The sequence below is a fragment of the Pleurodeles waltl genome, chromosome 4_1 (genome assembly GCF_031143425.1).
Source record: "Pleurodeles waltl isolate 20211129_DDA chromosome 4_1, aPleWal1.hap1.20221129, whole genome shotgun sequence".
In the NCBI taxonomy this organism is placed as follows: domain Eukaryota; kingdom Metazoa; phylum Chordata; class Amphibia; order Caudata; family Salamandridae; genus Pleurodeles; species Pleurodeles waltl.
The window spans coordinates 714,222,616-714,235,565 of NC_090442.1; positions in this window are offsets into that span (position 1 = coordinate 714,222,616).

Sequence of the window (12,950 nt, forward strand, 5' to 3'; positions counted from 1 at the left end):
TTGCAGCTAGCCAGGTGGGTACTTCAGGGAAATGTCTCTTGCAGCTTGATGTGTCCCTGTAGCCATACAGGAGGCCAGCCAACTGACCCCTTGGAGTCCACATCTTTGCCCTTCATACAAGTGGAAGCAAGTCCAGCCCTTCAGGTATTCTCACAGGTCTCAATTAACAGGTACAATCCTTCTTCTGTTCTTCCACAGGTCCCGAAGGTGTTCTGAGGATATGGTGCTGAGGTCCATTTTGATACAGTTCAGTAACTAGGTGGTTGGAGTGACTCCTGGATACTCCCTAACTAGTAGGAAATACAATCCACACACAACCCTCCCCACTTTTACAGGGCATCCTGTTTATTGCAAACATGCTGCAAACTGGCCCATAATGCACTACTCTAGTGGGAATCCAAGAAGGCATATGTATTCTGCCCTTGGAGGGACCTTGTGTGCCAGGCAAGGGTATGTGTTGGGAAACAGGCAGTCCCCTCCTCCTAAGAAACACCAAACTGCTCCTGGGACCAGCTCCTCCACGCACTGGCCTGGTACCCAATTGACTAACTTGGGCCTAATGAACAAAGGCTTCCCTTTCCTCAGGTCTCTTACTACACTAAAATATAAATGGGCAGGCCTCACCTTTGCCCCTCAAGCACATAAAAGGTGATGTGAGGTGATGGGAGGAATGCTTGCAAATTGTATAACCATTGACAGCCACTTAGGGTATACCTGACTGACCAGCCCAATCAGGGCAAAATCAGACTTGGGTTGTATTGAGGTTATTTTAGTCAGCTTTTTATGGGCACGTTATTTTAGCGATAGGCCTGCCGCTTGTACTCTTCAATCTAATAACAATTTTTTTATTCATTTTAATTTCTGAGCAGAAGCTTCATTCTGTGGTGATGTTTTAGTTTTTTTTTATCTTACACACTTTTAGCCTAGGAACTGTTTTAATTATTCTTAGTAGGACATTGTCGTTCTATACTCTGCTGAAGGCTGTACTCAATATTGTTGTCAGTAAAATGAAGGAACACCACAATCTTTGCCACTTCACAAGAAAAATACATGTTCTTACACTAGGACAGTTTTCTCAGAACACAAGCTGTTTTATTATAAAACATCCCTCTGCCCTCTATATGTTAGAGGGAGAGTCCCAGCCACCAAACTGCCTCTACATTCTGTCGCATCACTGCAGCTGTCTGCTGAGACTTGATGTATTTTCTGCTCACCTGGGAGAGGAATCTCAGGTGACCAACAGCCCTCTTCACTACTACCATATTCAGGTATGGGGAATTGTGTCTTCTTAGGAATCCTGAAGGGCAGATTAGGGCTAACACTGCTGTGCTCTAGTAGTACCTTAGTGGCATAGGTGGGAATTCCAACCCATAGCATTCTGACACTACGGTGGGACTTTTCTTGTGCTTCACTTTCCTTGTCACCGCATTCTTATTATTATGTTTTATTATCCTAATCATTGCAGTACATGCTATTTTATCTAGAGCGCAGTTGATACAATAAAATGTATTGAACCAATTCTTGCATCTGTTTGTCTTTGCATGTGTGAGATGAATGTAACTGAACAAAAAGGATGAGATCTGTTAGACCAGAATTTCCCTGAGAATTCAGAATGTCATGCATACGGCTGCCACAAATCACCACCACTTTTAGGTGCTGGTGAGGTACTTCTAGCTGGCCGGAAGGGTTAGGTTGATAATTGTCGCATGGTGTGGAATTGGACTCAGTTGTCCACAACCTGGTGGTGCTGCCACCAGAATCTAGCAGTCTCATTGGTACAATGAGAGCCAACACAACAGGGTTGCTTGTGTTCCAGTTTGGGGAGGGCCTGGCTTGCCATTTTGGGCAGAACCATTCCTATTGGAGTAGGGTCATGAACAATTTGCATATGGCTTGAAACAAACAGAGATTGCATGGTGTGCAAAAAATGATGAGTTGGAATGCTACCCGAGCGATTGCCAATGACTGGACAGATTGCAAGCATTCCTTTAATTTCCATAGGTGTGTTTGACTCATGTCTGCCCCTTTCAAGTTAATAACTTTCCTGGAACCTCCCCAGCAGTCCTTCTTCAGCTGGTAGGGATTGTGTACCTCTAATCCAGCCCATCCTGACACCATGCCTATGTTATTGTACTGCTTTGGGAAATAGTGGCAACATTGATTTCCACATATCACATTCACAAACTCTACAAAGATTTACAATTTGACCTGATGTCATATACCAGTAAAGGAACCTTATCATATTCTAAACACAAGACACCATATTGCATACCAGCCATAACCATTTCATGTCAGAGTTCACAACCTTCACAATTGAAATTTTCAAACATGCAACTACTCCTTTGGTCATATCCATATTTGGAGTATGATACAGTCTACACACATATCACCAACACATGTACCAATAGGGATGTAGGAAAGGATGACAAATACTTTGTGGACCTACTCATCTTAGTCATTGTCCACCTGTAAGGAAAGCCTTGCACACTTATAAGGGCCTATTTACCCCAGAGCATTTACCCACAGACAACCACAAGTAGCATAACTACTCTTCCAATACAATGGACACCTTCCATGTGCATGAAGGCCACATACAGTTCAACGTATTATGATGATTGGCAACATTACTATCCACAAATCAGACATGAGTAGTCTTACATCTGTTTGGAAAAATATCAGTGACACAAAGCATACCTGAGGCCACCGTGATAGAGAGATAAACGTTGATGCAAGCCAACTGATTGACTACATATACTATTCCAACCACATGTGCATGTGAACTACCACACCTGCACAACAATGTAGTCAGTGCAAACAATAGGTTTCCATACAAAAAGTATTCAAAAGGTATCCAAGATAGCAATCGAAAGTATGTTTAAGACACATTACAATGTAGATTTATGACAAAACCTTACAATGTACCCATGATGTTGGCAAAACCCAGTTAAGATTTTAACTGTTAAGAAGATGTCTTGGCCTGTTTATCATGAATTCCACTCAATGGCTAAGGAAATAGCTGTGTAGCCACTTACCACCTACAGTACATGAACAAGGTACTAACATCCATAGCTCTGACATCAATGTGTGCGATCCAATCGGAGTCAGGCAATACCTCCAAGGTTACCTACCTGTAGGATGTCCACTGAGATGACACATAACAGGGGGCAATGTACAGACCTCACTTACCAAAGGGGTTCACTTCCTAACAGCTCTAATTTTATCAAGTATGGCATGTGAAATGCCAATTGAACATCCCAGCCTCACATGAAGCCATCAGAAACCATTAGAAAAATAGGAATTACTTTAAATTGTCAGACTCTATGTTGCGCATAGACATGGATCAAGGGGCATTGAAATGGACAGATGGCAAAGACCTAGATAACTTACCATCATAACATTGGGAGTAGGGATCTGTAGGTGGGAAGGAAAAACCAGCAGGGTATGGAAGCTGTATAAGGGTACACATATGACACAGTCACATGTGCATCATCATATGCTTCTGTACAGAGGGGATAGCATAGCAGAGTAATATGTCCCTATAGACAATAGAACGTGCACATCTGTGTACCAATGTTGAGGACTGTACATCTATGTGTTCCTTGGAAACCTTTGACCCTTTGCAATTACTACATTGTCACAGCTTAGATTCTATCACTTCATACACTGACCTGGCAGAGGGATGAAAATGTGTTGTCAGTACCTACCCCCTTGTGGCTGCTGTGCTGCCCTCAAACGCCCATCCAACTCAGGGTAGGCCGTCGCCATTATGCGGGCCATTAGGGGGGGGTCAACGTCTGACAGACACCCCTTCTTCATTAGAAGGACAACCCCTAGCTGGGTCTCAGCGATCTTCCAAGCCTAGCGTCTCAGGTCCTCCCACCGCTCCTACAGGGGTGCTCCACTGGCTGTGGACCCCCAGGGTCCGCACTTTCTTGGTAATGGCACACCAAATTCCCTTTTTCTGATGTGCGTTGACCTGCATGGATGACACGGACAAAAGGAGAAAGTCATGTCCACATGCACCATACCAAAACAAGAAGGGTGAAACAAACGCTAGTGCAAGTAGCCATACACACATATCCTCCAACATCGCTTTCTATATGGAATGGCAATCTGCAGTCAGGCGATGTGTGAAATTGAGTCAGGCATATAACAGGCATATCCAGCACCAGGTGTCGGCTAGAAACATATGACCAGACCACAAGCATGTCTAAAAACATGGTATAAGTGTTTAAGTATTTATAACACCCCTTCAATTGTCTAATTATACAGTTTGTAGGTGGTCAGGGTACATACATCACACACTATGTATTAGGGTTCAAAATCTATCTAAGCACATGTTCACATATCCATCTACCCACACATATTATCCCAAACCTTTATTCAACCACATTCCGTGAACCTCCTCATACAGTCAACATTTCAATCATTGGTATTGGATTGCACTTACCTGCTCCTCTGGTGCACCATAGAGCTGTTCATACAGGGGTAGGACCTCCTCCACATTCTTGTCCAGGTTGTCAGCTGAGAAGGCAGTGGCCCTATCTCCTGTAGGACATGGCATGATTGCACCCAGAGGCAGTAGACAGCAGCTCACATTGTGGAGGTCTTACTGGCAGCAGTGTCAGGAGTCAAGTGAGAGATGAAGTATGAGATGGCGGTCACATCCACCACGTACAGGATCGTCACTGCCAGCGGACGTTGCCATTGGCCCAAGTCCGCCAAAGGTAGCAATGTGTTTTAATAGCAATGTCCACCGCAGTTTTGTCCACCTACTACCATGACGACATCTGCCGCTGGAGTTAGGTCACTTCCTGATGTCCATTAAAGTTGGTGAGGCAGCTGCCAATTTGAGGCTCATATATGTATGTTAAGGTTATGAAAGGTGCGTCATTGACTATGAAACACATTTATGAAATTGTGTTAACTGCAGGCATTATGCAAACATGTAAAAATGTGCATGTATTATGTAGAGGATGTGAAATTGCTGTATCCTGAGTTATGTACATGAAATAGTATTGTCAGTAGAGTAATGCTAATCAGAAAATAGTATAGCATTACCAAATATGTTCAACATGTTAAATTTGTTGATGTCACATTTACTGTCAGTGGCATGTTTCTCCATTTCAAGAACATGCTAGGGGTTAGGGGATCTGAAAGCAGTTATAAGCCAAATGTTGCTTAGGTATGTGCTGAGTACAATGTTTTCCCTGTTTCATGTGACAAAATGTAGCTTCATATGTGAAGCTGGTGTGATCATACTTATGATGTATAGATTGAGTCATACACATACATTCTGGTGCTGTCTCACATAGTTACCCTGGCATGAGAAGAGCAAGGCAACATCCAGTGTACCGTTGAATAGCAGACCTGCAGCCCATGGAGGAGCGACATGTGATACAAATATACTGCCTGGATAGGCATACAATCATGGATCTCTGTCATCAGTTGGAGCCAGATTTGATGTCTGCCATTCGTAATCCTAAAAGCACAACTCCCATTGTCCAAGTCATGTCAGTGCTACATTTCCTGGCCACTGGCTCCTTTCAAAATACAGTGACCCTTACTGCAGGGATGTTTCAGCCCATGTTCAGTCTGATTTTGAAGGCTGTAGTGTCTGCATTGTTGAAACACCTGGATAGCTACATCAGATTTCCACAACGTGAGGATTTGGCCCATGTATAGTCTGATTGTTATGCTTTGGGACACATTCCACATGTGGTTGGAGCCATAGAGGGCACCCATGTAGCCTTGGTTCCTCCAAATGCCAATGAATAGGCATAAAGGATCAGGAAACACTTAAACTTCCACTCCATGAACGTCCAAGTGGTCTGTTTGGCTGACCTCCACATATGAGAAGTTTGTGCAAAGTATCCTGGGTCAGTCCATGATTCCTTCATCATGTGGAACAGCAATATCCCACTGCTAATGACACAACAATACACAGAGAGGGCCTGGCTGGTTGGGAATTCATATATGTCATGTGTGTCTGTACCTATTATCTGCTACCAGATATGTGAATGTCGAAGATTAATGTTTGGCTTGTTGTAACTATCCCTTACAGGGTACTCTGGCTACCCAAACTGTCCTTGGTTGTTGACACCAGTGAGGTACACAACAATGCCAGGAGAAGTCTGCTTCAATGATGCCCATGGAAGGACAAGGCATATCGTGGAGCGGATTCTTGGGGTCCTGAAGGCAAGATTTCGCAGCATGGATAAATCAGGAGGATCCCTTCTCTACTCACCCAAAAAAGTTTGTCAAATTACTGTTTGCTGCTGCATGCTCCACAACTTCACCCTGAGATGCCAGATACCATTCATACCAGATGAGGGGGAGCCAGCAGATCCTGTGGGTGGAACTGCAGATTTGTCATGTGAGGATGAGCATGATGAGGATGAAGCTGGAGACATCAGGGCTGAGCTAATCAATCAGTACTTCACCTGACTTAAGGTATGTAATTAAAGTGATTTAGTGTGGTATTGGTGAGGTTAGAAATGCCAGATAAGGTTCTAATAAAGACCATTAGATAGGTCACAAGTGGCTCCAAAGCCCATGACTCAGGTATGCATGCAGATTGTTACTTTAAGTACTTTTACATAGTCTAATGTTTTCACAATGCACAAAGCCACATTTGCACATATGATTTGGCTGTGTAATGTTTATGTATCAATGTGGCCTATACCTTATGTTTGTCAACTACAGATTGCAGATTGACTGTTTGGCTCATTCTCATTTGCCAATATCAGACAGTGTCACAGGCACATGGGGTTTGCAGACTGACATGTGAAGTGAACATGGAATACACCAGGTACTGTCTGGCATGAGATTTGTGGTGTGTGATTTCTATGCCAAGACTGTCATGACAGTGGGATGGTAGTCTCCTTTTCCACACTAAAGACCTGTTTGGTACTGGAGGTGGGGCCAATGGTGCCATGTGTGTGTTCATTTGTTTCTGACACGTCATTATGTGTTATCCAGACCCTCATACTTCATAACGGTTTGTGTTGAATGAGAACTAACTTGTACATAGCTGTCAGTGTGTTTCCACTTAGCAGACCAATGTGCATGATTCTGAAGAATGACATAGGTGAATGGCAAGCCTACAGATACCTAACCATGGTAAGTGGAATGTTCCATGACTAGGGACATTAGTACTGACCTCTGTCTGTTACATGACGTATGTTTATTTGGGAGATATGGCATGGTTATGTGATATTGCTTTAGCGGATGATGCATTGAACCAATATGTTTGCCTCCTGGCATAGTGAAACACTGACATGTCCCTAACTTCAGAAGTGTGTAGGTTTGTAGTGTATGACACCTATGCTGAAACCCAGAGGTTGGCAGCAGTACTTCACTATGTGGTCATTGGCATTCTCCAAATCAGTATGTGGGAAAGTACAATACAAGTGATTTGTGTAATGTATATTATACTTTGTCAATGCAATATGTAGCCTGTTTATACAGTACATGTGTAATGACTATGACAAAGGGTTTACATTAGAGAAAAAACATTTTAGTACAAAAGTTGTCATACATGATAGTTATATATGGTTAATAAATCACACTAACACATGATCTGTGGTTAGGTGATATTTATTGGGGAGTGCACAGTAAAAAGAGTGATTAGAAACCAAAATGACATAAAGTAAACAGTGAAGGGTTCAGTTATAGTGGACAAAATCATCAGGATAGCTGCTACACCGTTAGGGAACACAACTCTAGTATCCTTGTGCCATAGGGAAATGGAGATGGGTTTCAGAACCAATCAGTAGAGGTTCACTTCCTGGCAGTGGGTATGGTCTTGGCATCTGCTCCTCCAGGATGCCTGGGTGGATGTCCACGTTTGAGGGGGGCTTTCAGCTACAGAGGGTGGGCTGTCTGAGGTATTCTCTTCCCCTGGCAGTTTCTCTATTCCACTAGCTGCCACAGATGTAGAAGAGCTTGATGTTTCATTTCTAGTGGAAGAGGGCTGATGTTGAGTACAAAACCTACTCAGAGTGGTATTCCTTTCTCACAGCACCCCAACAATGGAAGCTAGGATGGCATTTTGGGCCTGCCACTGCTGCATAGCTTCCTGGTAGTTGTCCCTCTGCAGCTGTCTGATCTCCTCCATCATGGTTAGTACCTGGCCCATCACGCCTTTGGAATGTTGGTAGGCTCCCAAGACTTGGGAGATAGTGTCCTGGCCAGTTGTGTCCCTTGAAGTCCTCATTCTCTGGCCCACACCATCCCTCCCACGCACCTTACCCCCACCTGCCCATGCCTCTGGCCCACTGGTGGCAGGTCCACCATTGTCAGGGGTGACATCAGGGTACTCAGGTACCTGTACTGGGGGTCACACCATGGAAGACACTGTGGACACAGGTTTGGGGGTGAATGGTTGCCTGTGATGTGGATGCAACAGGGCTGGGAGGAGTTGGTGTGGGCAGGGTGAGGCTCACAGTTGTTGACTGACAGGTGAACCTGATAGCCCAGCTTTGTCCTCAGTGTCCAAACATCCAGGGGTGTTTTCCTCACTGGGGCCTTCATCTAGAGGGGTAGAGACAGTCTCTCGTGTCCTCTACATGGTGAGAATGGCAAGGTTACCTGCAGGAGAAGTGGATCACACAGTTGCTGTAAGTGATGTAAAAAGTGTTTTCTAAACTTTTACCACTAGACATGCTATGTGACATGCACACAATGCCTTTATATGATCCCCTGATATGACAATGATAGTGGCTTCCAAATCTGGATTAGAGCAATGTGGGACAGAGATTTGCAATTGGATATACCATGCTCTTGAAGAATGTTGGTGGTACGATGACTGCTGCTGCTGTCATATCTTGTCTGAGAAAAGACATGACAATGTACATTTATCTCCTAGTGAGGTGGATGGCATAATTGATTAAACTATCTGCTAGACAATGCACGATGGTGATAGAGCTGGCAAACGTATAGGAGTTACCATTTAACCTGGGACTCTGTATAGGTGTACTGCAAGTACATCCAGTTTCTCATATAGTTACCCCCCTCCAGGTGAGTACATGACATTGATTGGAAGGTTATCCCAAAGGACAGTTTAGTAGGGAACATAGCTGTAAGCTGTGTTTTGCTTGTAATAGTACTGGTAGTGGGCCATAGTATTGCTGTAATTGCCATAAACTGTTTAATAGTGGAGCATTCAGGGTGGGTTACATTGATTGTTAGTTTCACATACAAGGCTATTTAAAATGTAGTACACTGTTCTGGTCTTCTTACAGGTGGAACATAGCCTGCTGGGGGCTGTAGTGCTGTCAGTCCCAGTACTGGACATGCCATACATATACATTGTGGCCCCAGGTGAGTTTAGTTGATGTGGCATGCCAGAGAGGGGTAGTTAGACATTTGGACACTGGGTAGCAGGTGGCTTGGTTATTGTGGTGGGGAAAGGTGATCAGTGAGCTTGCAAAACAAAACGTTTCGGGGACATTATTGGTGGAGTGACTTACCAGACTCCACTCCCCCAGGTATTCCTGTCAGGCCCACAGGATGCAGGATGTCCAAGACCTTCTCTTCCTATGATGTGAAAGTAGGGGGAGGAGGAAGGATCCACCGCCAGTCTTGAGGACCGCCAGCTGGTGCCTGGCAGCCTTGGAACAGACCTTCCCCCTGAGGTCATTCCACCTCTTCCCAATGTCCTCTCTTGTGCGTGCGTAACTGCTTACAGAATTCACCTTGTCGACTATCCTTTGCCACAACTCCATTTTCCTGGCTATTGATGTTTGCTGGACCTGTGCTCCAAAAAGGTATGGCTCTACTCTGATAATTTCGTCCACAATGACCCTAACTAATCATTAGTGAAACATGGATGTTTTTGTGGGGACATGGTAGTGATGGACAAGATGGTGAGGTAGTGAAAAATGGGGAAAAAATGAACAATAGGTGATGAGATGTGGGTGCTGTGATGTGAGTGTGTGATGGTTGTTGTGTATTGTGTGGGGTACTAAATTGTGTGTTGTGTATATTGTGTAAGTGTGGAATAAGTGCTGAGTGAAATATGCAGGGGTGCCTATTGTGTGTTTTGGTATATTTTTTATTTTTTGGCTTGTCTCTGGCTGTGTTTGACATTCTGGTTGTAAAGGATTGTGGGTTGTATAGAGGTGTGTTATATAATGCAATTTGTAGGTGTGTCGGGTGTGTGGATGTTTGTCAGGTGTGGGGTTTTCAAGCTATCCAATGTGGTGTGGTGTATTACTGTGATGACCACCGACCGCCGCGGTTCGCACTGCCAATGGTTTTCCCCCATGGAAGAACTGCTCTCTTGATTTGTGGATCATAATATGATTGGAGTTTTTTGGGTGGGCTGGCGGTGCTGGTGGTGAGAAGCATCTTTCCCGCCCTACAGAGTCCTGGTGGTTTCAGAAATGTGACTGTTTTTTGGCAGACGTAGCTGTGTGACTCTTGATAAAAGTGATCGGATAACCGCCAACATGGCGGTCTTTTGGTGGCCGCCACTGCGGTGGTCTTGCCTAAAAACCGCCAAACTCATAATGAGGCCCTAAATTTCCATATGTTCTACGTTTAAATACCATGCACTCTACCTTGTGGGCAACAAGGCCTACATAGTGGAATGTTCATGTGCGGGTGTCCCTTCTTGCACAGAAACAATCATTCAAAAGTGACAATTTGCTACTTCTTTGCTTTTGCATTCTGCAGCACACATAGAAGTGGCAAATCACCATTGTAGATTGTTTATGTGCACCTTCCTGCACATAAACAATCAATACCCTCAACTCAGACACCCTTGCACTATGGTGCAAGGGGGCCTGCGTTGGTGCTGGCAGCTAAATTTAGCACTGGCACAAGGGGAAACGTAGGTATGCACTGTATTTTAGTAAATAAGGCACGTCTCTGCATTTCTAAAGTGGCGGGACTCTGCAAATTTTGGCGCAGCACCACGCTGCGCCACTTTTTTAGTAAATCTGGCCCCCAGTTTCCTCTGTCTGCTTTGCCTGATCACATGATGTGATTAAATTGTAAGCTACGCCTAACAATGCACAGTTACCTTGTGGCTTAATGTCCAAGGCAGCTGGATTTGAATTAGAACAGGTTTTGTTATCTTTTAACTTTTGCAGAAGCTTCTGCTTTCATCTTTAAAAATAACTTTCAAAGGCACCAAACGGACACCCCCAATGCATTTTTGCATACAATGCCTTCCTCACGGGTGCAAGGTCTTGGAGACTGATCAAACTACTTGCTTCACTGCGCTGCTGAGTTTATGTTTCCTTCACATTTGTGGTGAAGTTTTGTGGACATTTAAAGTTTTGGGAGCCTGACCCGTATTCCAACAGCCATCACTTGGGCTGGGCGGCATCAGGGCAGACTGTGGAAGTTTATATAAACATAGATTTACTGCTATTTTCTTTTTTTTTGTGTACTTTGTAACAATTTTGATCAAATCAAACAACATGGTTTTGAAGAGATTAGTTTTCTAAATGTTCTATTTCCAAAGTCACAGTAGGCACAGGAAGAGGAAAGCTTAGCCACACCATGCGAAGACCAAGTCAGCACCAGAGCTGTGGCTAAGGTGAAGATCCCTGCTTTTGTTTACAATATGTACTATTTCCTGTATCCGTAAAAAATTGCATGTTGATCAGTTATGACATGGTAATTGAAAAAGAAATCCCCATCTTCCTTAAGAACATCTGTCCAGAATGTGTTGTCTTCTTCCAATGTAGTTAGAATAACAAAGGTCCTCATTATGATCATGAGACCGCCAGCCTCGCGGTGGTGGTTGGATCTGCGCAACTGTGGCAGTCCGACCACCACATTACGAGTTTGATGGGTGGCCCCACCTAAAGACCCTCATCTCCACCAGGATCAAAGATCCTGACGGTCTGACAGCGGTCCTGGTTGTAATTAGCTAGGGCGGCGCTGAACTCAGCACTTCCCTGTTGATTAAAAACTTGTTCTTTTCCAGCCTTTTCATGGCAGTTTCCCCACCATTAAAAGGCTGGTGGAGAACAAGTGGCATGGTCAGGGCAGGGACCCCCTGCCCAGCACCTTCGGAATGCTCACTGACTGCTGAGGGTGCTGGTGCTTTAAGGGAGCTGAGTGCTATCTCGTAGCACTGTTCCCACCGGTCAGATCAGTGGAAATGCTCTATTTCAAGGTTTCCACCAGCCAGCCAGGTCTGGCAGTCAGAATCCTTGTAATAGGGCGGGGGACCACCAAACTCGTAATGAGCCCCTTAGTGCCTTGTCTCCTGTAATGTCACAAGCCAAACCCTGTTTATGTTTCCACATCCTTAGTTGCACAGTACCTGCAGTTACTGCGCTTATGGTGTGGGTTCGAAGGTTGTTCCTTAATAAAGATGAGTAGCACGGCTGGCTTTAGCACTAGTGGCACCTGGTGCAACAATCTTATTGGCCCTCCCTCCTACCCCTCATATTGTACACAAATATCATTGCAGTATGTTTTTTTTCTTTTTTCCAGATGCTGCATAGCACGGCCAAGCTAAACAGCATTGCTGCAAAATATTTGCATTCTAGCACTTGTCTTGCTTTTCCCATTTTAAATCCTACCTGACAAATTTTAAAATGCATGTGTGCCCAGTGATACTGTGAAAATACCATCACTCTCATAGTAAAAGAGACAATGGGCCTGATTACAAGGCTAGCAGTCCGAAGACCACCAGCCTTGCGGTGGCTGTCGGACCACCGTGGCTGTTGAGGTCCCACCACCACATTACAAGGTTGGCAGGCAGACCCGCCAACCTACTGCCGTCCCCGCCAGGATCTCAGATCCTGATGGGCTGATGGCAGTGCAGGTTGTAATCAGCTAGGGCAGCGCTGAACTGAGTGCCGCCCTGCTGATTACAACCTTGTTTTCGCCAGCCTTTTCATGGCAGTTCAAATGCCATGAAATGGCCAACTTAGAACAAATGTAGGGGGGCTCAGGGGCATGGGCAGTGCAGGGCTCTCCTT